General features: G+C 41.1%; 1 protein-coding gene across 2 annotated transcripts in view; it reads right to left on the reverse strand.

The window, feature by feature from the left end:
* TAF3 (TATA-box binding protein associated factor 3) overlaps window positions 1–26,795 on the reverse strand; it is a 170,085-nt gene that overhangs the window by 6,863 nt on the left and 136,427 nt on the right. The window lies entirely within an intron of this gene.

Here is a 26,795-nt window from a genome sequence, read left to right on the forward strand (position 1 = left end):
ATACACAGACGTGTTCCTTCCCCACATTTGCTTCTGAGCTCCCTTCCTCCCCGCCAGGAACCCATGTCCTCAAGCCAGCAAGGATGCTTTTTTGTAGATACCTGCAAACAGTATTTACTGTACCACTGTTTTTAGTTTTCCAACTATATAAATAGAATATTGTACTATATTTATTCTTTGCAACTAGCTTTTCCTAGTGTTTTTTTTTAATTGAGATACATTTGACATATAACCTTGTGTAAGTTTGAGGTGTGCACTGTGCTAGTTTGATACATTTGATACAAATTGCGGTGACTGTAGTATTGTAATAATGTGATTATTATAGTAGGGTCAGCAAATGCCTTTATCAGGTCACCTCATTACTTCTTTTCTGTATTGCAAACACTTAAGATCTAGCCTCCTTGCAACTTGGAAGTTTATAGTGCAGTAATATTGACTATAATCTCTATGCTCTGCATTAGAGCTCCAGAACTTACTTGGTTACCTACCAGCGGCCCACTTAGTTTTAGGTGTCTTGATTTATCCATGTTGATGCATGCAGATCTGTATCATTAACCTTTATTGTTATATAGTATTCGTGGTATGAATAAGTCAAAAGCTTTGTGCCCACTGCCCTACTGAGGGTAAAACAGACTATCTTATAAATGTAACATCCTGACTGGAAACATGTTCAAGAATTTCCCCAACGCTATACAGTCCCACAAATTAAGCTGCTGGGTCCCAGGACTGCACGCTCTCATCTTTACCAGGAATCCCAAGTTGGTCCCTATAATGACTGACCAACCAACCTCCTCTTTCTACTATCCCACACTCAACCTTCCAAGCCCAGCTTTGCTGATCAACAAAGTACAATACAGACAACTGCCTCTGAGGTTAGAGTGAGAGCCTGGACAGAGAGAAACATGCCCCGCACCATCAAATGTAACGTGTGAACAGCCGTATTATGCTGACGGCTGTCACTCGGGATGATCGCACACAGATCACACGGATCGCACACAGATCACACAGATAGCACACGGATCGCACACAGATCACACGGATTGCACACGGATCGCACACAGATCACACGGATCGCACACAGATCGCACGGATAGCACACGGATCGCACACAGATCACACGGATCGCACACAGATCGCACAGATAGCACACGGATCGCACACAGATCACACGGATCGCACACAGATCATACAGATAGCACACGGATTGCACACAGATCACACGGATCGCACACAGATCACACAGATAGCACACAGATCACACGGATCGCACACAGATCACACAGATAGCACACAGATCACACGGATTGCACACAGATCACACGGATCGCACACAGATCACACAGATCGCACACAGAACGCTATCACCGTTGCCAGCCTGTATGCTTCCGTCTTCTCAAAGTCTCTGTTGAGAAAGCACTGATTCTTCACTACTCTCATTAGAGGTTTTTTTTTTATGAATGACTAGATATTTTAGACTGATGTCAATTTTATTTTATTACTATTTTTAAGATCTTTTTTATTTGAGAGAGAGAGCACGCACAAGCAGGGGGAGCAGCAGGTAGAGGGAGAGGGAGACGCAGACTCTTGCTGAGCAGGGAGCCTGACGCGGGGCTTGATCCCAGGACCCTGAGATCGTGACCTGAGCTGAAGGGAGATAGTTAACCGACTGAGCCACCCAGGCACCCCTCGTCAGAAGTTTATAAAACATTAAATTATTTTAAAAATTCTATGATGTAAGCAAATAATTAATGCCGTCTGATTGCTTTCCATTTGTCTCATGCAAGTGTGACTGCTCTCTTAACTTGAATGCAGACAAAGACCGAGAACATTTAAGATAGGCTGTGCAGAAGACACTCAGTACTGCTTGTTACAACTAACAGTGAGTAGTTACTGAACACTTACTAAGTACCCAGCTGTTCTCGGCACTGGAGAGCCAACTGCACGACAGGCACCGTGTGAAATGCTTACTTGCCTTACTCACTCGATCCTCACAATAGCCAAATGCAGTTAAAAACTCTGACTGTTGGGGCACCTGGGTGGCCCGGCAGGTTAAGCCTCTACTTTTGGCTCAGGTCATGATCTCAGGGTCCTGGGATCGAGCCTGATATTGGGCTCCGCTCAGCAGGGAGCCTGCTTCTCCCTCTCCCTCTGCCTGCCTGTCTGCCTACTTGTGATCTCTCTCTCTGTCAAATAAATAAATAAAATCTTTAAAAACAACAACAACAACAAAAACTCTGACTGTTGTCCTTTCATGAACCAAGGCCCACAGAGATTACGAACCCTGTACAAATTCAGAGACTACTGTAAGGCGGAGCCAGGATTTAAACCCCCGCAGTCTGATTTCAGAACCTGTGATCCTAACAACATACTATGCTTTCTCTCTCACTGCTTACTGAGTGTGTTTTGCCTTACACATAAGGTGGGAGTTTAAAGACCTCACTCTGGGCATATTTATATCCACAGAGCAAGCACTCCTTATTTTTATGGTTAGACTAAAATGTTACACACTATTTTTGGAGGCAATTTCCCATAATGGTTTGAAATACAGGTGCTGGAACCAAAACTAAAGGAAAAGTAAGAAGCCAGAGAGGTAAGTAGAACACAGATGTTTCTCCCCGAGGGCGTGTGTGCATACTGCAATTCTGATCTTTGGTTTTGATAAAGAGGACAGGTTTCAAAGCCCAGGACTGCCAAAGTGGAACGTCTAACAGAACTCCCATCTCACATTAAAAACTCCCAGCGGGCTACAATGATTAAGTAAGAATGAATCAGAGCCTTGTGAATTCTTAGCTCTGCTGGTCTGGGACACTGTACTTAAAGTATTCTGGACATGCAATGTGCCTTGGTACCCAGCACTAAACACTGAGAGGAAATAACTTAAAATCTAGGCCTTAAATTATTATTATTTTTAAAGATTCAATCCCAGGACTCTGGGATCATGACCTGAGCCAAAGGCAGCAGTTTAACCAACTGAGTCACCCAGGTGCCCCTAGGCTTTATATTATTAATGCAGATGGTTACTAAGGAAAAAAAAAAAAAAAAGGGAGCACATAATCAAAGAAAACCAAACATAAGAGATAGCATCAGGGACAACCAGAAGATAACAGACAGAATAAAGGGACCCAAAAAGCCTACAGAGACTAGAATTATCAATTATATAGCAACTCTGCCTACAACGTTAAAAAAAATAAAAGGCGAAGCATGACATTACCCGCAGGTAATAGAAAGTTATAAAGAGAGATCTAGCAGATTTGAAAAGAAATGAACTGACCTAGAAACGAAAAATATAGCAACAAATTTACTCAAAATTTACCCTCAGCAGTATGAGAGAACTAAAAACTCAGTAAGTAGACAGAAGAAATGATCTAGAATGTAGCCTGGAGGGACAAGGGGAGAATATAATCAATTACGACATGTTTAATAATTAGTACACATTTAATCATAATTCTAGAGAAAGAATGGGGCAGATGCAAAATTATAACAAGAGTATCTGAGGATTTTTACGGACCTGATGGCAGATAACCAACCCACAGACTTAAGCAGGCCAACAAGTCCCAGGCAATAAACAAAGAGAGATCTGCACCTAGACACATCAGAGTGAAACTACAAAACATATTAAGAGGAAAGTCTGAAAAGCAGTGAGAATGGAAAAAGAACATTACTTTCAAAGAAACAGATGGCGGCTGACTTCTCCTCAGCAACAATGAAACTGGAAGACCGTGGAATAACATCTTCAATGTGTTGAGGAAAAATGCATTTGTCTTTGAAAACATCTCTCAGGAATACGATGAAATAAAGACATTTTCAGGCAAGCAAAACCTAAGGACTTGCCAACAGTGGGTCCTTACTAAAGGAAATTCTAAACTAGCAATTCTCCAATGTTTTGGTCTTAGGGACCGCTTTACATTCTTAAAAATGACTGAAAAACCCAAAGAGCTTGTGCTAATGTGCACTGTATCTATCAATATTTGCCATATTAAAAAATCAAAACTGGGAATTTTTAAAAAATTAGTAATTCATTTAAAAGAAAGAATAATAAACCCATTACATGTTAACAGATAACATGTTTTACAAAAACAATTTGGGAGAAGACTAATGCTAGGCTTTATACTTTTGCAAATCTCCTGAATGTATGCATACGTAACTTCAGAGGGGAGGAGTGTGTTAATGGCCTTTACAGATAATTGTGTAAATTCTTCAGTACTGCACCAAAATGCAGTGAGTGATAGTTTCTTAAGTTAGTTGCTATGTACACTCTGAAACCGTATTGCTAATAAGCTCTCCACATTGCGTTACATTAAAATTCACAGGACAGCTAGCGCTCTGAATGGTTCTTTTACTCACACAGGGTTTTATAACATCATGCACTGGTTTGTAATACTGGTTCACGGACTTACACAGATCTTCCAAATATTTACACATTTCATTGCACAATATTAAAATCTCACACTTGTTCGTGTTACCATCACCTCATCAAAAATGTCCCGGAGGGCGCCTGGCTGGCTTAGTGGGTTAAAGCCTCTGCCTTCAGCTCAGGTCATGATCCCAGGGTCCTGGGATTGAGCCCCACATCGGGCTCTCTGCTCAGCAGGGAGCCTGCTTCCTCCTCTCTCTCTCTGCCTACTTGTGATCTCTGTCTGTCAAATAAATAAATAAAATCTTTAAAAAAAAATTGTCCTGGAGTACCGAGGAGTTGTCAACTTGGAATATGTTTTCCAAGGCTCTAATTTTTACTTAAAAGTTGCCATTTTATCATTTATGACAAATATTCACAGGTATCTTCTTTGAAGCAATGGGCTTCCTTTGTTCATTTCTGAGGAAATGTTGGCCGAATATCCAAGTCTGAATAACCATCGTTTGTCAGTTGCTCTTTCAAGTAAAAATGGCATCTTGAGAAAGGCTGCTGGCTAAGCTTGCAGCTTAAATAATCACACAAATGCTTTCTTTCCCTCAAGACAACGACCATCATTTAGTATGGAGAAAAAGTGTGTTATTAGGGCTTCCTATTTCATTGCTATCCACTCTGACGTGCAAACTACCAAAAAGCTGGACATTCTGAGGGCCTGTGCACCACCCCAAGCACCTCTTTTCTAGAAGAAGAACTTCAGGAAAAGGAAGGTGATCCCGTCAAGTCTGAGATGCAAGGAAGACTGATAACATACTGGTGAAGTTACGTAGACACTGACTAAAGGAAACAGTAATAATAATATGTTATGGCATTATTTAAAAAAGATAAAATACAGGGAACCAATAATACATAAACCAGCAGGGGATGAACAGAGCTAAAGCCCTCTAATGCACTTCTGTTATCTGGAAGGAGGTCTAAAGGTATTAAATTTCAAATGCGGTAATTTCTAGATAACTATGTAAAGATTAGGACAGAGGTATATGTGTAACTTCCAAACTCGCATGAAGAAGAATGGAATGTTAAAACAAAATAACCAATCTGATAGAAGGAAAGGAGAAACCTAGAATAAGACAAATAGAAAACCCAAAATAAGGGGGATTGTAACTCTAAAGGTCAATGATTAGATCATGTAAATGCTCTAAACAACTTACTGGTCAGAGGGGTAAAGCCGGGAAACCGAACAGGAGGCTATTTGTAAGAGGCACGTGTGAAAAGAGAGCAGGGGAAAGGCGGAGGGAACTGGCCAGCCAGCGAGCCATGGGGACACAAGGAAACGTGACAGCACACAGAACACACGGCAAGGCAAGAACTACCAGTGGTTATGAAGGTTTCGTCATACTGATAAAAGGTCCCAATGTGCCAGGAAGATACGACAATTTAAAACTGGACTGCACCTAGAAATGGACCCTTAAAACATAGAAAGCAAAACGGACAGAACTGTAAGAAACAGACAAATCCCCAGTGTAATTGGGGATTTCAGGGTATCTATCTGGAACTGACAGAGTCGGCGGTCAAAAAACCAGGAAAGGGGCACCTGGGTGGCTCTGTCAGTTAAGCGGCTGCTTTCAGCTCAGGTCATGATCCCAGGGTTCCGGGATGAAGTCCCACACCAGGCTCCTTGCTCAGCGGGGAGCCTGCTTCTCCCTCTGCCTGCTGCTCACCCTGCTGTGCCCTCTCCCTCTCTGACAAGTGAATACATAAAAATCTTTAAAATCAAAACAAAAGGAAAACAGTAAAGAGGAGCCTCTGGGTGGCTCAGTTGGTTAAGCATCTGCCTTCGGCTTGGGTCATGATCCTGGGGTCCTAGGATCGAGCCCCACATGGTACTCCCTGCTTAGTGGGGAGTCTGCTCCTCCCTCTCCCTCTGCCCCTCCCCCTGGATCCCCCACCCCTTTGCCTCTCTCCTCTCCAACTCACTGTCTCTCTCAAATGAATAAAATCTAAAAACAAAATAAAACAAAAAAACCCAGTAACAATATATAAGGTTTGAACAAAATAACAAAAATAACAAAACTGACCCAATCGACATTTTAAACTCTGTATTCAACAAATACAGACTCTTCATTCTTTTCAAAAACACTCCAAAAATGGGGCGCCTTGGATGGCTCAGTGGGTTAAGCCTCTGCCTTCGGCTTAGGTCATGATCCCAGGGTTCTGGGATCAAGCCCCGCATTGGGCTCTCTGTTCAGCGGGGAGCCTGCTTCCTTCTCTGTCTGTGCCTGCCTCTCTGCCTACTTGTGATCTCTTCTGTCAAATAAATAAATAAATTCTTTAAAAAAAAAAAAAAAACCACTCCAAAAAAAAACCTGAGCAAACAATTCCCATAAGGCCGAAGAATAATTTGAATAGTCTGTACACGTACATGCTTGTTACCCTGGCTATGCTAGGAGCTCCTCAAAGAAATGTAGGGTCTTTTTCTTTCTGTATCCCCAGCACCTAACCTGGTAACTGGCACTTGTAACCACCTCATAAATCTGAACATATTTAATTTTATTAAACTAGAGCTGGTCCTGCAAGTAGTGATTTTCTAGAAATGATACATTCAGGGAATTTTCCTAGCCAACAAAAATTGCAGGAAAAAAACCTGCAAAGTCATATGCACTACGATGTGGGAAGAAAGACGGACAAAGGACAGGAGAGGAAAACGTGGGGTGTCAGTAAAGCCAGAGGGAGAAAATGCAGAGAAATACCAGACAGGTTAGGGGGGTGGGGGAGACCCAGGCACCTGTGGGTGTCAGTTCCACAGAGACAATGGGCGGGAGAGGGGGGTGAACAGGAGGAGGACAGGAAGAAGCAGCAGCTTTGTGATCTGTGAGGACCAGAGGTGGAAATACACCCAGAAATCTAAGATATCCACCAGAGGAGGAGACTGGAGGGAAGGACATTTTCCGTCTCCTACCTACTCACAGGAATGATGGGTGGGGACTTACAAAAGGACATGCAGAGACTTTGTTCCTCTCTGATCATCACTTTGTTTCAAAGTCACTATTAGCTATTCCAGTGGAAAAATGCTTACTGGAGAAAACAGCTGAACCTATAACCTAAACTTCTCTTTAGGTATTCACGTGATCTAATAGACAACGATCATACAAAATTGAGAGTTGGCTTTGTCTGAATTGTAAAACGGTGTAGTTAATTTGGAAAACAGATAACTCAAATTACAGGGTATATCTTAGATCATAAATTCTGAAGGGATTAAATATTTGGTAAAAGAAAACATAAAACCATTAAAATACCCTAACAGACAAGTAAATATATGTTTTTAATCTTGGGGTAGAAGAGGATTTTCTAAGTATCTCCGCAAACGTAGAAACCATAAAAGGAAACACTGATTTGATTGTGTAAAAATCGTAAATATCATACACAAAATACCTTAAGCAATATCTTAAGCAAAGGCAAAAGACAAAATGGAGGCAAATTATTTGCAATGTACATGATAGAAAGTTCGGTTCCTAGGATATAAAGAGTTCTTTCAAATCAAAACCAAAAAGACAAACATTCTCACTAAAACATGAGCAAAGGACGTAAGCAGGTGACAGTGAAAGAAACAGAAACCGCAATAGGAAAAAAAAAGTTCTACAACCAAAGACATGAATGTGAAAACAACAATAAAGTACCTTTTTGGATACGGATTTAAAAGATTTCAAGATGGGGGAGTGGGAGGGATGGTTGTAGAGCCCTTCTAAATGGTTACCAAAACCTTAAAAAGGTCCTAGTGCGGACCAGCAATTCCATGTGTAGAAAGCGATCCTGAGGAAATACTTAGACAACTATGCAAAGATATGGGTAAAGAAGATTATTTGTAGCATTGTTTTATCACTGCAGAAAATCCCCAATACTACAATGACTACAGTTTAAAATACCCCCAAATAGGGGATCGATTAAATAAGTGAAGATAAACAAAACGGCACTGTTATCTGAAGAAGTCACGCACACACATAAATGATGTCTACCTCCTGGAAACTTAGAGAGTATGTGTAAGAGAACCCAATTTTTGTAAGGAAAAAAAAAAAAGCCAGTAAGAATGCACGAGTGTGTTATTTAGAAAGATGTTCAAAACAATATCCACCAAAATGCCCTGAAACTGGCTCTGCATGTGGGGGACTATAGGTGGTTCTTTCTTTTTTAATTTTTGTATTTTTAAAATTTCAATTCCGGTAGAGTTAATACGCAGTGTGGTATTAGTTTCAGGTGTCTGATATAGTGGTAAGTGTTTTGTTTTTTTTTTCTCTTTTGGTTTATCTGTAAATATCACATATAACTTACGTAATAAAAAATTTAAGTTAAAAACACTTGCCACAATATATACATCCAAAATGTTGCTGGGAATTGTGAGTGATGGTTTGAACTGCACATTTATGATCTGTCCACTTTTCTGTACACATGCTATAGATTATTTAATAACCTTTTGGGAAAACACAATGGCTTGGCTAAAGCCTTCCAGCCAAATGTTGAGCACGGTCTGGTCACAGAAGTCCAGGCTAAATTCAAAAGCCGCTCAAGCGAGTGCACTAAGCGGAGTGGACCATCATTAATAGAGATCAACAAGAAAAGGGTCAAGGGAGGAGAACCCCATAAAGCTATGCTATTTTGGCACACAATTAAATCAAAAATTTGTACAGCTGGGAGAGATTAAGATGGGTTCACAATCTCGGTTCTTTTCTTTTCAAAGGACGACAATGTGTGTAGTTACTTTGTGTCCCAAATACGCGCACATCTGTGTCCATCACCCACATTCGGCAGACATTTCTTAGGAGTAAGGTGGATATACTTGTCTTTTAATTATCTGCAGTATAAAACAGTGTCTTAACACACATTCATCAACTTTAATAAGTGTAAGGCCTACTGTTGCCTCAAGAATTCTTAAAAATAAGTATTTTGCTTTTGAATATTTTGTTGATTTAAAAGATCTGAGACGAGGTCAATTTCCTCTTTTCTTTCCTTCCTGCTTGCCTTCCAATCATCATATTCGAAGAGTTCCAAGGCCACCGAGATTTCTATTTGCCAGCATGGATTCGGGTTCCTCACCTGCGAACTGACCCTCACACCAAGAATGATGATCACATCAATGTCAGGATCAAGCCCATCTTGAAGGTTTTGATCTAACTATTGTCTGGAAGTGCTTTCAGGTTGCTTTGAGCTCTACCAAACACATAATGAACATCATCCGCTTTGCCTGAGTCCAGGCCCTTTCATTTTCTTCCATTTCTCTTAGATTTATCTCTTAACCTCTAAGGCCTGTGGATGGTGCCCCCGAGAATGGTTTAGTTTTAGCTGGACATCCAGTGGGTGTAGAGACTGGCCATCGCCTCATGGGGCAGGGCCATTCAAATGTTCTGAGTGGCAAAAGGATGAACATTCAAGTGGGTTCTCAGTGTTGATGAGACAAAACCTGTCCTAATTGTCTGTTTCCAAGAGATCAGAGTGGTCACTAAAGTGACTTGTTTTTCCCCCTTCCTCTGCATTCCATGAGAAAATACACAAGAGTCTGAAGTTATTTTTGATTTTAGCTGCTAGGTGACTTTTGTGGTAACCAGATACATAGCTTTAAGAACAATCCTTTCATTATCTCTTCAATTTTGCACATTCCAGGAAAAATAAACAGTATACCATGATATAATTTCTCATCGCCTGTGAGATAAGTTATCATCACCTAACCTAATTAAGATCACTGTAAAAATAACTCCAGATTCCTCCGGGCCTTCACTGCCAATCTCCACTGTTCTGTGCTTCTGAACAGTGTTTTGCTTCTCTCTAATTTTCTCCCTGAAGTATCACCTTTTCCCCTACTTAACTGCACGGCAGGTTCTCCCCCAGCGCTTTCTGTTGACTAAGCAACGTCGCTCAGAGTAACCAACACCGCCCACAGCTGTGTCCCACAATGGCTCCATGCTGCTAACCTTACATCTCGGGGAGGATTGGATCAGAGTGCCCTAACTGCTATAAACACTGGCGTTATTCATAAAAACGTGTAGAAGGAGGGATTTTCCATGGGATTTCTTTACCTGTTTCCCCACCACAAAACAGTGAAAGAAACAGAATGGGTCATGGGCTGTTTGGCCTGTAATGCAAACTCACAGCTTGACAAGTCAATAAAGAGCCAATCCTCACCTCTCCAGCCACATGGAGCCTCCGAGGTTAGAGGCAAACACAATTTGGATAAGTCCGCCCAGGGGGTTTAATGATCCTTATTATTCAGCTATTGTGTGCAAACACTAGGAAGGCAGTAATCTGAATTATCAAAGCCCCCATAACTGGCTACTAACCTGCATACAAAGTTCAAAAGTTCCCTTTCAATGGTTCGCTTATTCACCCTTAAAAGCGAACAGCCGTTTTTAAAAAAACGGAACAAAATAAAGCCATGGGTAGAAACGGCTGTAATCACCTCCAGGAACTTCATGTAAACTTTGGGACAGGCAAGTTCTTCACTGCTTGGAAGAAAAACCACTTTGATTGAAAAAAAAAAAAGTTCCTTAAGCCACAACTTGCTTTCCTCTTCAGCACTGACATTTAAGTCAATCTCAGAAACACCACGTACCGTCCGAAATAACATAAGACAAATTCCCGTGTTGCGTTTTACACTAACTCCTCACAACACACACAGAAAGCCCACTGAGATTTCACTTTAGTATTACTATAAAACTGCCTATTTGGGTCACAGTGGTTTTATAAAGCATCACTGTTTTGTTTTCTTCTTTTCATTTTGGAAGTCCTAGAAATACTGTACAAAGGGCACCTGAACCACCCAGGCTTCAGTGACCCAGGATCACGTCCCTGGAGTCCCAGGATTGAGACCCGCCTCAGGCTTTTTGCTCCTCCTCCTTCTGCCCCTCCTCCTGCTCACACGCTCTCAAATAAATAAATAAAATCGAAAGAGAGAAAGAGAGGGAGGGAAAGGAAGAGAGGAAGGAAGGAAGGACGGAAGAAAGAAAGAGAAAGAAAGAAAAAGAAAAGAAAAGAAAACAAAAAGAAAACGAAATGCTACCTCGAAGAGTGCCAATCAGCCTCAGAGGGCCCCATGTCCCAGCCCTCCTGCCCTGTGCATCCCCTGGACGGTGGCTGACTTGCAGGACTAACAGGGTTCTGTGAAAACAACGGTGGGCAGCATCCGCTCTACGGGAGGAGAGACACTGACGCTTCTGATTTGCTGTCTCTCGGATCACTTGCTCTGGGGAAGTCAGCTGCTATGCCAGGGGGACGCAGAAGCTGCCTTTGGACGAGACCCACGTGCCCGGCAATGGAAGCCTCCTGCCAACAGCGAGCTCCCAGCCCCTGCCCCTGCCCTGGGGAGGCCTCCACTGCCCTGTGCAGCAGCCAGACGCCAGACCTGAGTCAGAATCACCCAGACTCCTGAATCATAGGCAACTAGGAAGTAACAAACGTTTATTGCTTTAAGTTGCTAAGTTTTAGCGTCACTGGTTATGTGGAAGTAAGAAATATACGATAAATGATGTTTTAGAGTATCAGTGCTTAAAATGCCAAATTGCAACAGTGTCATTTCCATATTTCACATTTGATCAAAAGGAACAAATACCCAAAGACAATTATGAGAATCGGTTTTATGTTGATTCTTCAAATCAATCATTATTCCTTATTCTTCTTGATCCTCACAGCTCAACTTTTAGCATTCATATAATTAACGCAACTGTAAATGGATTTAATTCCTCAAGCTCATGGCTTGCCTCTTGAATATTTACATCATCTCATAAAACGGATATTTTATCTTGTCATAGCCCAAGAACATATCAAGTAGGAAACATTTTATCTTTTAATTCAGGCATGACCTATTTGAAAAATGAAACAAATTGCATGAAGTAATTAGAGGAAAATATAGCCATTGTTGAATCTTCACTTCCAAAGGAGATACCCAAATGATTGTACTTGTATTGTCGAATGCTCAAAATCTGTAAAATATCCTAAAAGGGTATTGATACTCAGATAAATCATAAATAATGCATGTTTTTTCATTTTTGCAAAAAGATACACTAGAAGGATATTTTTTTTAAAATCAACAAAAGGGGTCACTATTTATAGTGAAAGGAATAAGGGTAGGGCGAAAGACGTGACGGCAGGATCTCTCTGGATTGGTCTCATCAGAGCTTCAACTTTGGAATCAAGTCACTTCTTCACATGTGCAGTAGACCGAATTCATGAAACTGCTTACCAGTTGAAAATAAATGGAAATAAAGGAACCTCCAAGTATATTATGCTGGTGATAAAACCACACAGAAAAAAAAAAAAATTCAGGTGAGGTTAGGAGGATAGCATTGTGGTTACACATCCATAGTGGATTTATCTTAAGAACAAATGGAATGCCACATCTTCTTTGCCCATTCATCTGTTGATGGACATCTGGGTTTTTCCCATAGTTTGGCGATTGTGGACATTGCTGCTGTAAACCTCTGGCTGCACGTGCCCCTTCGGATCACTACGTTTGTATCTTTAGGGTAAATACCCAGTAGAGCGATTGCTGGGTCATAGGGTAGCTCTATTTTCAACTTTCTGAGGAACCTTCATACTGTTTTCCAGAGTGGCTGCACCAGCTTGCATTCCCACCGACAGTGCAGGAGATGTTGTGTGTGTGTGTGTGTGTGTGTGTGTGTGTGTGTGTGTGTATATATATATATATATGCGATGGGATACTATGCAGCCATCAAAAACACACAAAATCCTGCCATTTGCAATGATGTGGATGGAACTAGAGGGTATCTTGCTGAGCAAAATAAGTCAATCAGAGAAAGATAATTATCATATGATCTCTGATATGAGGAATTTGAGAGGCAGAGCAGGGGGCTATGGGGGGTAGGGAGGGAAAAAAATGAAACAAGATGGTACCAGGAGGGGGACAAACCATAAGAGACTCTTAATCTCAGGAAACAAACTGAGGGTTGCTAGGAAGTGGAGGGTAGGGATAGGGTGGCTGGGTGATAGACAATGGGGAGGGTCTGTGCTATGGTGAGTGCTGTGAATTGTGTAAGACTGATGATTCACAGACCTGTACCCCTGAAACAAATAATACATTGTATGCTAATAAAAAATAATTAATTTTAAAAATATGGAATAAATAAAAAAGGAATTTTTAACTTTATTCAGCAGTCTTATTAATCGGAGTAATAGTGGTATTGTTGCTTCTAGTAACAATCATTATTAAAAGGGCATTACTTTTTCATATAGTTCTTGTAGAATAAAGCAAATAAGTAATATGTTAAGGCCGTTAACAATCAAGACTTCTAATGTAAAAGAAAGGATGTGGAAATAAATTCAAAGAAATAACAGTAATGTTAAATCTTAGCTGGAAATAACGGCATAGATTTATAATTTGCTCTCATTGTAAAGGACTAGAAGCAAGGATGTCCCTAGTAGCAATGAGTACCTCTAGCACCAGACTGTGATTCCTAAAAACCATTCCCCATAAAAAGGAACCAGTGTCCTTGAAGGAATGACTAATTTCAGGTCTGTGGTCAGTAAATATAGAAGATAAACCAGGAACATTTCGTACCAGAAAGTGAGAGAACTATCAAAGGTGAATGAGGTTGTGATAAACCCCAGAAGACCACACAAAGACCCATCAGTGAAGCTGGGACCATTTGGATATTTAAAAGATTTGTGTGGGGGGGGGAGGGGTAAAGGGAGAAAGAAAGAGAAAGGGAGGAAGAGGGGAAAGGGAGAGAGAACGAGGAAGAGAGGGAGGGGGAGAGCGAGAGAGTACTTCCTAAAACCAAAACTCAACAGTCACCACAGGAGATTAACCATGGCATGAACTCCAACTCTTCAGACTAAAGTGTGGCAAGTAAAAAGAAAGAATCAAGCATTTATCCTGTCTCTTATACGAGCTGTGTTTCAGGGTAACCGAAATCCCCTAGTTGTTGAAGAAAAATTTGTCTTTATTGAGGGATTTCAGCTAATAAATGGGAAAGGAATGACTTAATTAGAATAAATCTACCATTTCACAACTCCTAATGAAATGACTGGTCCAGCATTCGTGGCGTCATGACAGCTAGAAACGTGCCTGCTGACGGCAGTTAGAAATACAGAGCAGCAAAATATCCTTGTCAAACCAGAGCTGAACTTGAATCTAATCGTATCTTTAGAACTATAAGTCTTCAGTGCTAAATGCCTGTGACAGGGATAAAACAGCAAGTGAAATGATGCTACAAGGGAGTAAGCAGAGAAATCTAGAAAGAGAGGCATTCTCACTGGACGAATGACCCGGTTTCTTCGAGGAGTGAACGGCATGGCCAAAAGAAGGACGGAAGGTGAGAGCTCTAGGTCCTTAGTCCAGTTTGGATCCTGACTCAAACAGAGCCACTGTCCACATTTATGTTTGAGACAAAGGGAGGCAACTGGAGTGGTGCTGGGTAGGAAACAGCAAGAAGATGTCCACATATTTGATGTGTGGTAAAATGGCATGGGGATTACACAAGAAAATCACCCTATTTTTAGAGCCGCATGCTCAAGTACGTGGCTGTCACGGGACCCTGGGCCTGGATTCTCTTGGCCAGGACTTGGGCAGGAAAACAGAAAAGGATCCAATCAAGCAGGTGTGGCAGCCTTCTGAGAACTGTCAGATCTCTCAGGCGGTGGGCTCGTGAAAGTTTGTGAGCTGATTCAGTTACATTCGAAAATGTTCACCGTAAAAAACTTAGAACTACTGCTCATGCGCATTTTACCCAGAACGATTTTGGTTCATCACTTCTCGGCCTTTTGGCTGAGATCAAGTGCAGAATGATTTCGGTTCATAAAACAAAACAAAACAAAAAACACACACAAGAAAGCTGGGGCGCCGGTGAACTCCTCCATCAACAGCGTAATTAACTTTTCTGAAGGTAAATGTGCTTTGGTTATTTGCCTTAATACATCTTTGCTTTTCCATCTCCTTTTCACATTTCTCCATCTCCAAATTTCACTCGCCCTATAGGGCTCTATTCAAATTCTCCTCTCCCCCAAAGCTTTTCTAACTCTTCCCACCTGGAGGTGATCACCTTGAATTTCTATCTAATTTTGGATGCGCCTCTTATAGCCTTTAACACTTTCTCCCTTCCGCTGTGATTATTTCTACGTTCTTGACAGGAGAGCCAACATCTGATTCCAATGGGCCACTTGCACAAGCGTTACCTCCTTTGACACAGTTGTACCATGTGTATCATCAACATTAATATTTGTTGAATATAGATCGATTTTTAAAGAACGGAAAACCCATGAAGGTGTTCTCGAGGGCATGGTCAGGGTTCTTTTCAAAAACTAAATTTTCTGGAGTCAGAACTTTTAAAAGATTCTGTGATTTCAGAAAGGCTTCTGCTTCTCTCCAGCAGATAGGAGGGCACCTTCAGTAAGGAAGAACATAGCCAAATGCAACTAACATTCAACACAGTGAGACTTTACTTTTAGTAACTCCTCGCTGAGGAGGATGCTTAATTACTTAGAAGAACATGCTTTCACATGAAAATATGCTAAATTTGCAAGTTAACTATAAAAGATAAGAAACTCACTCATTCACTCGTTCACTCATTCATTCATTTTTGGATTAAAGAACATCTCAGTTAGCTGAAAACATTCAAAGCAATAAGATGATAGTCAGTGAGCCTGAAAAATGAACAAGATTGTGACTGAGATTTGTATCTCACTGGAGTGTTATAAAACTCAGTTATTACTGCAGTCATGCTCGGAAAATCCAACATCACGACTTTAGAAGATATTAAAATCTGATAATAGTTGCTGTGTCTTCACCAAAAATCACCATGTTTCCCATGAACTTTTATCTTCCAACAGCATGGGAAATATCTATAGATATACTAAAATAAGTGAATATACATCATGCATAATGTATATATACACACCAAAAATACAGGTACATATATATACATACATGTACATATTCTAACGTGCAACAGTTACAGGCACAATGTATTTTTTCATTCACGTTATAGTACGTACGTATCACCTGGGCTTGTGTGTATGTAAAGGATACTATGCAATCTACTCTGGACCACTCAGGATCCTTTTTCTCTTTGATTGTTTGATTTTAGATCTTTGGTAATAAAGATGATCTTCCAAAATGAGAGTTAAGGGGATTTCAACAACTTTTTTGGAAAAGAACATGTCCAGTTGTTAAACCATAAAACAGGAAATGAGATAAAAAGATGTCTTCCCACACTCCAAACAAATAAATGACTTAAACTGATCACTGATAAAATAGTTAGTGGGCAATCATTTCTGGCTGCTTTAATATTTAAAGGATTTTTATGAATAAAAATATCCATTTAAAAAAAAGGTCCAAGGGAGTTTAAAGCAGTAGGTAAATAAAGCAAAATAAAATAAGATGAAATGATGTTTCTAACATTTTCTCTGAGGCAGAAAAGGGCTTGTGGAATTACTCCACTGACTTTAGAGTTGCATTCAAAGTGAGTATTATTCTATATGTATATATTTCTTTAAAGATTTTATTTATTTATTTGACAGAGAGAGAGCACAAGCAATGGGAGTGGCAGAAAGAGGGAGAGAGAGAAGCAGGCTCCCCACAGAGCAGGGAGCCCGATGTGGGTCTCAATCCCAGGACCCTAGGATCATGACCTGAGCTGAAGGCAGATGGTTAACCAACTGAGCCATCCAGGCACCCAAGTAAAGATCATTCTAACAGAAGGAGAGAAAAAGAATAAAAAAAGGAAGAAACGAGAAGGTCATGCAGATCCTACATACTTCGAAGCCTGAATACAGACTTTTTTTTGAGTTTTAAAGGCTACTTCAGAGTTTGGTCCTCTGGTCCTCTCAAAGTTCTACCTACCATCCTGTCACATCAAGAATGGCCTGGAAGGATGAGAGAAAGGTTACAAAACTTGGCCTGACAGATATGTCAAGAAAGGACTAGACATCAGGGTAGGCATGGACATAAAAATCGCTCATTAGCTGCCCCACAGTCTCTTTGAACTTCAGGACCGTGAGGTTTAACCAATCCTTCTTACATACAGTCATTTCATTCTCATTTCTGGCGGTGGGGACTTTAATTGGTATGGCCTTTTGGCTGATAATCTGGCATAATAATTTCTTAAAAATCTCTTAAATGTTCATATTTTGGGACCATATGAGGATGCTGTTTCTTATAGCAAAATCTGGGACAACTGAAATGTCCAAGATTTGGAAACTGAAAAGATAAATGAGTTATGACACTACAATAAAATAAGATACCACGTCGCGTGGACCCGGGGGAAAGTCTAGGATGCTATGTTGAAGGGGCCAGTTGTAAAACCATACGTGTGACATGATCGCTCTTGTGTTTTTCCCCAGCAAACAGCCAGCAGTGAGTGTTATGGAAAGGATGGGTTTAGGGGAGGGTTCTTGTCCTAAGCTATACATTTCTAGACAGTTTATCTTAAACAAACAAACAAAAAAAACCCCTAACCATGTATTATTATCTTTATAATTGGGAAAAAAAAACCCATTTAAGACACAAAGCCAAGTACTTCCATAGTTAGAGCTTGTTCAAAATATCTTTTGAAAAGCCCTTTTGCTTTTTATACCTGGTTTTACCCAAAGGATGCAAAAGCCTATACATAACATCTTTGTGAAAAGTATTTTTCTCTAAAACAAATGTCAGTCAGCTTATTAATAGGAAGAAACACATAACGAACATTTATTAAAGACCTATTATATCCTGATCAGGGTTCTACAAATTTTGCTTCCCAGATACTCTTATTTACTCCTTGTTTACTAAAACCCTAACTATATATGGCACAGCGAGCCACAGACGGACAAAAAGCGTACCCTGGAAGAAAAGCTACTCTAATAATTTCACTTTCAAATTGATGTGTGTCTTTTTCTGTCTGTACAGAGTGGTACATCTGTTATTATAAAGATAATACAAGTCTTGAAAAGATCCACATTTCCTTTTTACATCGACTACAGAGGGACCAACTTTCTACTATTTAAAACACATCTGGAAATTTTAGTCACTCCACCTGTAAGACCTTCCAATGCCTTTAAGCAACTTATTTTCAGCACCTTCTTATTATTCAAATTACCTCTAAAATTAAGTAAAATATCAAGAGCAGTGGGTAGGAAGGAAAAGCAATCTTTGACAAAAGACTTCCACACCAAATGCAGTTTTTGTTTTTGTTTTTTTTTTTTTGATCTTACTATAGACTAAGAGAATGTAAGCTTCCTCATCAACTATACTCAAATGAAAGAATAAAATAAAAGAGCAAGCTTCCCACAAGCTCCTTTGGCCCTCTTATTTTAAGAGTTTTTTTGTTTTTTTGGGTTTTTTTTTTTTTTGATAAAAACACAGTTGCTCCTAGTGTGAAATCAATTCTGTAGAAGTTGCTCAGTTAAATTCTACTCGGATACTATGCCAAATCTAGGAAAGCTTGCTCACAGTAAAAATCAGCTCCGTGGTTGAAAAGCTAAAAGACTGTCTGAATCCTTGAATATATCTCCACAAATCTTTATTTTCAGTCTGCTATGTCTTCTACTCCTTGGTCGTTGAGATAGAAAGGTGAATGGGCTGGGGCGCCTGCATGGCTCAGTGAGTTAAAGACTCTGCCTTTGGCTCAGGTCATGATCTCAGGGTCCTGGGATCGAGCCCCACATCGGGCTCTCTGCTCATCAGGGAGCCTGCTTCCCCCTCTCTCTCTGCCTGCCTCTCTGCCTGCTGTCAAATAAATAAATAAAATCTTAAAAAAAAGGTGAATGGGGCACACACGCCAATTTCCAAGAAACTGCTGGGCCGTGGGAGAAGACAGTACAGACAGATACACAAAGCATACCAAGCGCTCCAACACAGATGAGAACAGTGCATTCTGGGCACTTGGAGAGGGATGACGGGCTGAGGGTAGGGATAGGGAGGAAGGGTGTGACCGCCTCTTCCAAGAACAGATGACAAATTTTAAAAAATGAGTATGAACATGCCTCCAAAGAAGAGGCAGGGAGGTGGAAGACACTGCAAACAGGTGGTGTAGCCTGAGAAAAGAAATTAAGATGAAAACTCCCCTACTCTGTGCGGGGAACCGCAAGCCGTTTGGTAGTGCTGAACGTACAAAGCAAGTGACCAGGCGCTGTCCCAGGTTCTAGCTAGACGGCTCTGGAGTGCGCAAGCATGGAGAACAGCTGAGCGCACCAGGAGCGGAGAAGGGGGTAAGGACCTGAGAAATTAAATGTTAGTAAACGGGCAGACACTGGGGTCTGGCTGGCTGCTGGGTGGGGGAGGCTTCGAGGCAGGGAGAGAGGTGTCACTCCTCCTTGAGCTGCAGGCTTCTGGGAGCGTGGCCGGGAATGCTGGAGCTTTCTATGCTGTGGGGACGGAACCGAGAACTCAGATGGAGGAGATCTGTGCAGCTACTGGAGAAAGGAAAAAAAGAAAAAACCTCCAAAAATAATCATTTAATCTCTCTGGGAAGCAAAATATCTCTGTGCATCTCATGACTTTTGGGTTTCCTAGCTAACGGTGTCTCTGCTTTCCTCTCCTTTCTCTGGTCCTGCGGGTCCCTAGCATCTGGCCAGGGAGGAGAGCTCACTTGTAGGACTGCCCAGAAGTTCTAAGATGCCGAGAGCTCAAATGAAGACCAAGGAGACTTCTCTGGTCAGAGTCTCTCTTTCCCAAAGTTTTGTTCAAAACAGCCCTTTGGAGCAATGGACACCTTTAGTTTTTAAGATGCCCAGGCTGGTATTAGGGCAAATAAAATCTCCTGAGTCCACAAGTCAGCCTTTGCCTTCTTCCAAGTGACCCTGGAAAACGGAAGCTCTGGGCTCTTCATCGACAGATTCAAAGACAGAAGAAGGACCAGGCTGGGAGAATTAACCTGGCATTCAATTTTGGGAACGCTTTGTTTTCGGAGCCTCAGTGCACCCAGTCGGAAGTCGGCAGCAGGCAACTGGGCAGGCTGGTCTGCATCCCGGGGAGAAATCTGGAAACCATCGCGACAGAACTGAAGCCTAAGGAGTGAGCAGGAGGCTTTGGGGAGAAAGAACAACATGACATGCTCCACGGGCAGGAAGGAGAAGCACGTCCACGAGAAAAACAGAAGAGAGGAGAGAGAAGTGAAGAAGCAAGAGACACAAGGGAATAGAAGGCGTCAGAAAGGGTGGGGTGGGGGGGCACAACAGGGTCTCCTGCAGCGCAGAGCAAGCTCTGGGGAAGCATCGAGGGCAGATGCCAGGATGTAGGGGGTTTAGGAATGAAGCATCTGGAAGCCCCCGGCAGGAAGTGCATCTGGAGACGTCCGACGAGAAGAGGAAGTCGTGTTTTCAGGTATCTAGCGGGGAGAGAAACTGGGGAGCAGGTTTCGAAAAGAGGAGTCGGGCCCACACGGGGCCACAGCCTTCAAGCCATGGGTTAGGACTTCGCCAACCGCGTGTTACAAAAAAGCTGCAAGATTCTGAATCACAGGAGTCCTGCAGGGACGTGGTTGTCCGTCTTCCAAACCTCAGAGGCAGGAGGGGGCAGAGAAGAAGAAACATCACACTTCTAGAGCTTCTAGAGCCTTTACGTACGCGCTTTAATATCACAGCCCATAAAACGACAGGAAATAACAGAAGGCAAATAATTTAAATTGTCCGGGTTGTTGTCCGCAATGGTGGGAGTGCCTCCGTGTTTCCATCGGCAGGGGCGCATTCTTTCCAAACCCCAGAAGTGTGAGTCGTTTGAACCGCAGGGGAAATTATAGTTCGATACCATCCCAAAGGTTAGCATGATATAGCTAAATTATCTCTGCCTGTCACAGGTTAAAGAACATTTAAATTCTGGAAGTTCACATCAGCTTTTTCTAGATAACAAATCTTAAGTACCTTCCTATATTCACTCAATTAGTGATCCTGGGCCTTGATAACACTGCAGAGAGAAACTTTCCAACGATCATTCAAATCATATCTAAAAAGGTGGTCATAAATATTTTAAAACCTAAGTGAACTAATAAGACCTAGACCCATTAAGGATAAGATCTTTTACAACAAATTAAATAAAACAATTTATTGAAGTCTGGACTCAAGATAAGCTAGATTTACTAGCTGACCTTTTATTCATTTAAAGAACAAAATTAGCTCTAATTGCATTAGAATGGAATCCAGTAAATTTCCCCAAGTCTTCTAATGTGGCATCCGTGTAAGAACGGCTGTAATTGTTTACAAGTAAGATGGAAATGCTTTGATTATAATCTTTCCACTTGTTTTACTGTGTAGTAAAAGCGTTTCCCCAAACCTACAGCCAGTTTTCCGGACAGCCAGCTATTTTTTTCCTTACACATACTGCATGTTTGGTGTTAATGAACAAACTACAACATGCCAGGGGAGGAAATTAAACTTGGAGTTCATCATAAGTTTAGGTCAGTCACAATGACAGAGTCAGAGATGGAAGCCAAGAACTCCTTGTCTGCGAAAGACAGAAAAGGGCCAAAGGCCTGGACAGGAAAAATTTTAACTACCTGCTTCCCTTTGGAATCGCAGCTGAGACATATGGGTTTGGGTCTGTTGAATTTATAAGTACGATAAGGCAGCAAGAATAAATGTACACAGCCCACAGCTTGTTGCCCAGCTGCTAGGGAACTTCACCTGTAATGATGCTACCATTTGTCCCTAGCATTACAGATAAGTCATTTGCCATACATTTAAAATACGGTTATGCTTGGGATATTTTTGGGGAGGGGGGGACTTGTTCCTGTTACTTGGTTTCTAATATAGGCAAATACCTATGAAATGTTTTAGTCTCACTGGCAAGCTATCCAGGGCAAAACAAAACTATCAACATGCTTCAATCTTTTTTTTCTTTTAATCAAAAGCAGACAGTTTTATTGGAAGGGAGACAAATGAAAAATAGGAAAGCAAAGGGCCTTCTAAGTCTGATAGCACGGCGCTCTGAAACGTTCCTGCGCTTTACTTCTAAGGGATCATTTTTAAATTTTTTTACAAGATTTATTTATTTATTTTTGTGAGAGACAGAGAGAGAGAGAGCACATGCGCATGAACACAAGGAGGGGGGAGGGGAGAGGGACAGAGGGAGAAGAAGACTCCCCATTGAGCAGGGAGCCCGATGTGGAACCCTGGGATCATGACCGGAGCAAAGGCAGATGCTTAACCACTGAGCCACCCAGCTGCCTTAAAGGATCATTTTTTGAAACCAACAAGCTTTGCTTGGCCTCCTCAGCATACTTTTATAAAAATATGAACTATGACTGCCTTTTCTTAAATAAAACATATCTGTCCTTTCTGCCTGCCCCTCGTCCCTTTATCTAGTCAGAGTCCTCCTTTCCTTCTGGGACTACCACTGCCCCTCCTGACAGGGTGTCTGTGTGGCCACAGGTGCTGGAACCAGGCATGCGGAGTACTGGGCAGCATTCCAGCCGCGGCTGACTTGGACCGTGTCTGCCACCAAACAGTGGCAAGACGGAGTAAAAGACAGTGAGCAGAGTCCTAATGATACATTTTGAACCCTGGATACCGCCTCACCTAAAGTCAAAGAAGCCTCTCTTACTTTGTCCTTCCAGCTGGTTTGATTTGGGCTTTGTTCTTGAGACTAAGAGCCTTGATTAACACAAAATCAAACGCGAGCGTTCCACCTAGAGAGAAGTTTCGTTAGCCTTCTTCATGAGTGTGCTCCGATGCTCTACCCTTGGGTTGGAGGTTGCTACAAGAAATAAACAGAAACTGTCTTTGTGTCCGTTGTTAAGAGCTGATATGGTTTGTCAGCTGGTTCCATATGGAAATAAAATTTTAAATTTGGTGCCTTGAAAAACTTGGTCTCTCCTGAGAAACTCAGAGGTACCTTCTGATGTGCAATCATTCGCTTCTTTTACCTTTTCTTGGTATTAGTTTCCTATTCCTTTTTTCTAATAACTTTATTATTCTCTCTTTAAGCTACCGTAAATTTGTTTAGACTGGAAAAAATTATATATGAATAAACAATGTTTCACATAAAGAGGGAAAATGCAGAAAGTAGGATAAAAATCAGTTGTTGTTATTTCTCTAAAGAACTTACCAATAAAAACCACGACACACATTTCACCGTGTTAAATGTCTTTCAGCTAAACCTGGTTACATTTTAAAATGTAAAATGCTTATTTTCTTTAAAAATATTTTCAACAATTATTCTTATAATTGTTCATGATTATTCTCTACTTCTAGCTGTACTGTCAAAAAAGCATTACTCAGAAAGTTTGGATCATAAAAAGACAACAAGTATCTATAAATATTTATTTTTTAAAGATTAAACTCTTTGTGTTTTTCAAGATTAATGAGCAAATCTGAGCTCCCGTTTTCATAATACACGATTTAGAAATTCATTAAAAAGCCCCCTCCCAGAAATAGCGAAGTTCCGTAAACTGCAACAAAAAACTGAATTACTTATGCAAAAAGGAAAGCATCCAATTTTCAGTACCTCTGCTAAAAGAGGTCTGATTAATGAAAGAGTTCCAGAATCATGAGGAATCTGGTAATACTCAGGGCTGTGCTGACAGCGGAACCCAAAACGTTGGCAGAAAAAACTGTAATTGCCAGCAGGAAAGTGGTCACTGAAAAATATTTTAGTATATAATTTGCCTATTTTGGGAAAGGGGTTATATCTATAAAAAGGGAAGCTATTGTAATCTGTCAAAAGAAAATTTAGAATTATTATTGATAATAATATTGTTCTCTGAAAGGTATCATAAATGATTTTGTGTCACTTGATCAAATATATTATTAGAGTAATTGGAAAAATGACCAACGATTACCGGATGTTTGGCAGGGAGAGCGCAAGTCATCATCCCTTCTCTGGGGAGCTCACTGCGTAAGGGCACCAGCATCCTGAGGGCAGAGGGCCAGTGCACAATTTCTCCACCACAGTAACCCCCCCATGGACCAGCCACAATAAAAGAGCTAACAGCCAGGTGGGGGACTGATGAGGAAAGAGGTCCGCTCAAGGGGAAGGGCAGGGCACTGGATGGAGAAAAAGACAGACATCTCCTTCTCAGTGCTGGCAGAGGGCAGCAAGGAAGAGGCGACTCAGAGATGCGGGGGAGGGGAGATCTCTAACCCCCTATCTGCTGCTATTGTTCACCCTAATCTTTACATACATTGTTTTCTGAATACATTGCCAATATTTAAAATTATCTTTCCTTTTAATGAGAAGCTCTTTTAACAGAATTTTGAGCTTAAAAAATCGAGCCACCCACATTTTAAGCTTAGAAGAGCTGCAGGGCCCGTTCTGCCCCATCTTTCCTGCCAGTCTTGTCAAACAGGCCCTGCCACCAAGAGACTCCCATCACGTGAGTTTGCTCAATTTTCTTCACAGAAATGGAGAGACAACTGAATGCCGTAAACTAGCTCACGCTTCCTAATTGGCTCAACACAACTAACTCAGCCAATGGTAAAGACCGGAACGCCAAACACGATGGCCACGTTGTGTTGCCCCTTGCCCATCTCGTGCCGGTGGACACTCTACTCACCCTGCTCTTGGTCCTCAGGTACAAGCACGACCTCGTCAGCACAGGCGCACAGCTGTTCCTGGACAAGCCGAGACCCCCTCGACGGGTGGGCCAGGCTGAGTCTTTGCAGTTTACTTAAATGTTCTTCCCACTCGTACCGCTCAAGAACTTTATGGATATGGGGATTACAACTTCAGGGTCACTGTTCTCGTTTCTCTTCATGACTGACTAAGGGCAACTCCTGAGCCCCGTTCCTGGGGGACATGTCAAAGGAATCGGAGGTCCTTCCTAAGGCATCTTGAACTCTGACGCTTCTCTGGTGGTGGCACCAGTCTCCCCACAGCCCCGTTAGAACACGGATTCCAGGCATGTTAAAGGAAGGCAAAAACAAGGTGCGTCTGTCCTGCTACGAGGAACAACATCAGAGAACAGAGGAAACAGTCTAACCTCAAAGTACTTTCCCGGGTCAAGGGTAGAAGACCTTCTTTATTTAGGAAAATTCAGAAACTAAGTATTGTCTTAAAGATCTTCCAATGAGAGGGTATAATTTGAACCCTGTAAAGCTGTTTCCTTTTCCCCATAATTTCAAAAGACTATCCTCTGCTTGTTCTTCAGCAATAAACAAACCCGGACTATTTAGATCCCCCTTTCTGAGTCCCACTCTGCTCATTAATTTCACTTCAAAAGACTGCTGTAGCCCCAAGTGTGTACGAGCTAAGTAAAGGCACATTTATAAGAATCTACCTCCTCTTTTCCATTATTACTGCCATGGCATAAGCCATTTATCCTTATGCTACAACAACAAAAGATTACTTTTAATTTCATATAATTTACACGTGTCATAAAATATTCTTTTAATTTTTTCCAGCCATTTCTAGGTTTGCAAGCCATCCAAAAACTGGCAGTGGGATAGATTTGGCTCATGGGCCATAGTGTGCTGATCCTTGATTTAGATTAAAAAAAAAGCTCTTTACTGATGAAGAAATATTTTACATAAAATCCTATTACTATGTGACCTGGGCCTCTTTTTCTCTCTTATTTTAATTTAAAATGTAATCTATTTCACTTAATTTATTCCTTTGTTCATTATTAAGTATTTCCTTCATCTGACTTCAGCCAAGTGATTAATGATTCATATAACATGGGTTTATTTACCTAAATATTTGAAAGTTCACATATTATATAATGTTATACTTTTATGGGCAATTTGTCTACAATGTCTGAGGATTATAATTTCCCTAATACTGGACAGTCTATCCTAAGATAACAGGATCCATTTCTCACGTTTTCTAGTATCTTAGGTGTATGAGTGATTTGTTGAGAGGAGAAAAAGTTAAGAGAATGCATGAAAGATGCTTAAGGGTGGATAAGAGAAATATTATTATCAAAGTCTTTTTATGGACTCCGACTCTTTTGTGTAAGTAAAGATTAAGTAAAGGTCAGTTACTGAGAAAACAGTTATAAATGTGAACTAGTAAGAGAAAAGTACTTGTTGAATGAAAAATAAGAGTATCTTCCCTTTAGAGGCATGAGCCCAAGTACAGAATTTCCAAAAAGACAGTATCAATAGCTACTCTGGTTGGGTCTCCCTGCTAATTAGCCTTCTACCGTTGAGAAAGGAGGACATTAGTCACATTCCTGTAGATAAAATAGAGGGCATGGGTTAAGGCAGTATCTGGTTTAAGAGCTGAATCTACAGTGTTTTTGTTACACTGTCTAAGCTTGTGAGTAACACTACCACTCACTGTCTAGGTCTACTGACAGAACCAAAAAGAGTAATGTAGAAACTATGTGGATAATGTAGGTGAGAAAAGGATGAACTATCTGGATTTTTTTCTTCTTTCAATCTTCAGAAGAACATATATTTTCCTGGAAGACCATGTTCGCCTCTACAACACCATTCATCATCATGATATTGGACCTTTTCATTGATTACATTTGGAACTCACAAAAGCAACAGCATAAAACACAAACTTTTAAGATGGAATGAACCACTGAGAACA

The sequence above is a fragment of the Meles meles genome, chromosome 7, assembly GCF_922984935.1.
Source record: "Meles meles chromosome 7, mMelMel3.1 paternal haplotype, whole genome shotgun sequence".
NCBI lineage: Eukaryota > Metazoa > Chordata > Mammalia > Carnivora > Mustelidae > Meles > Meles meles.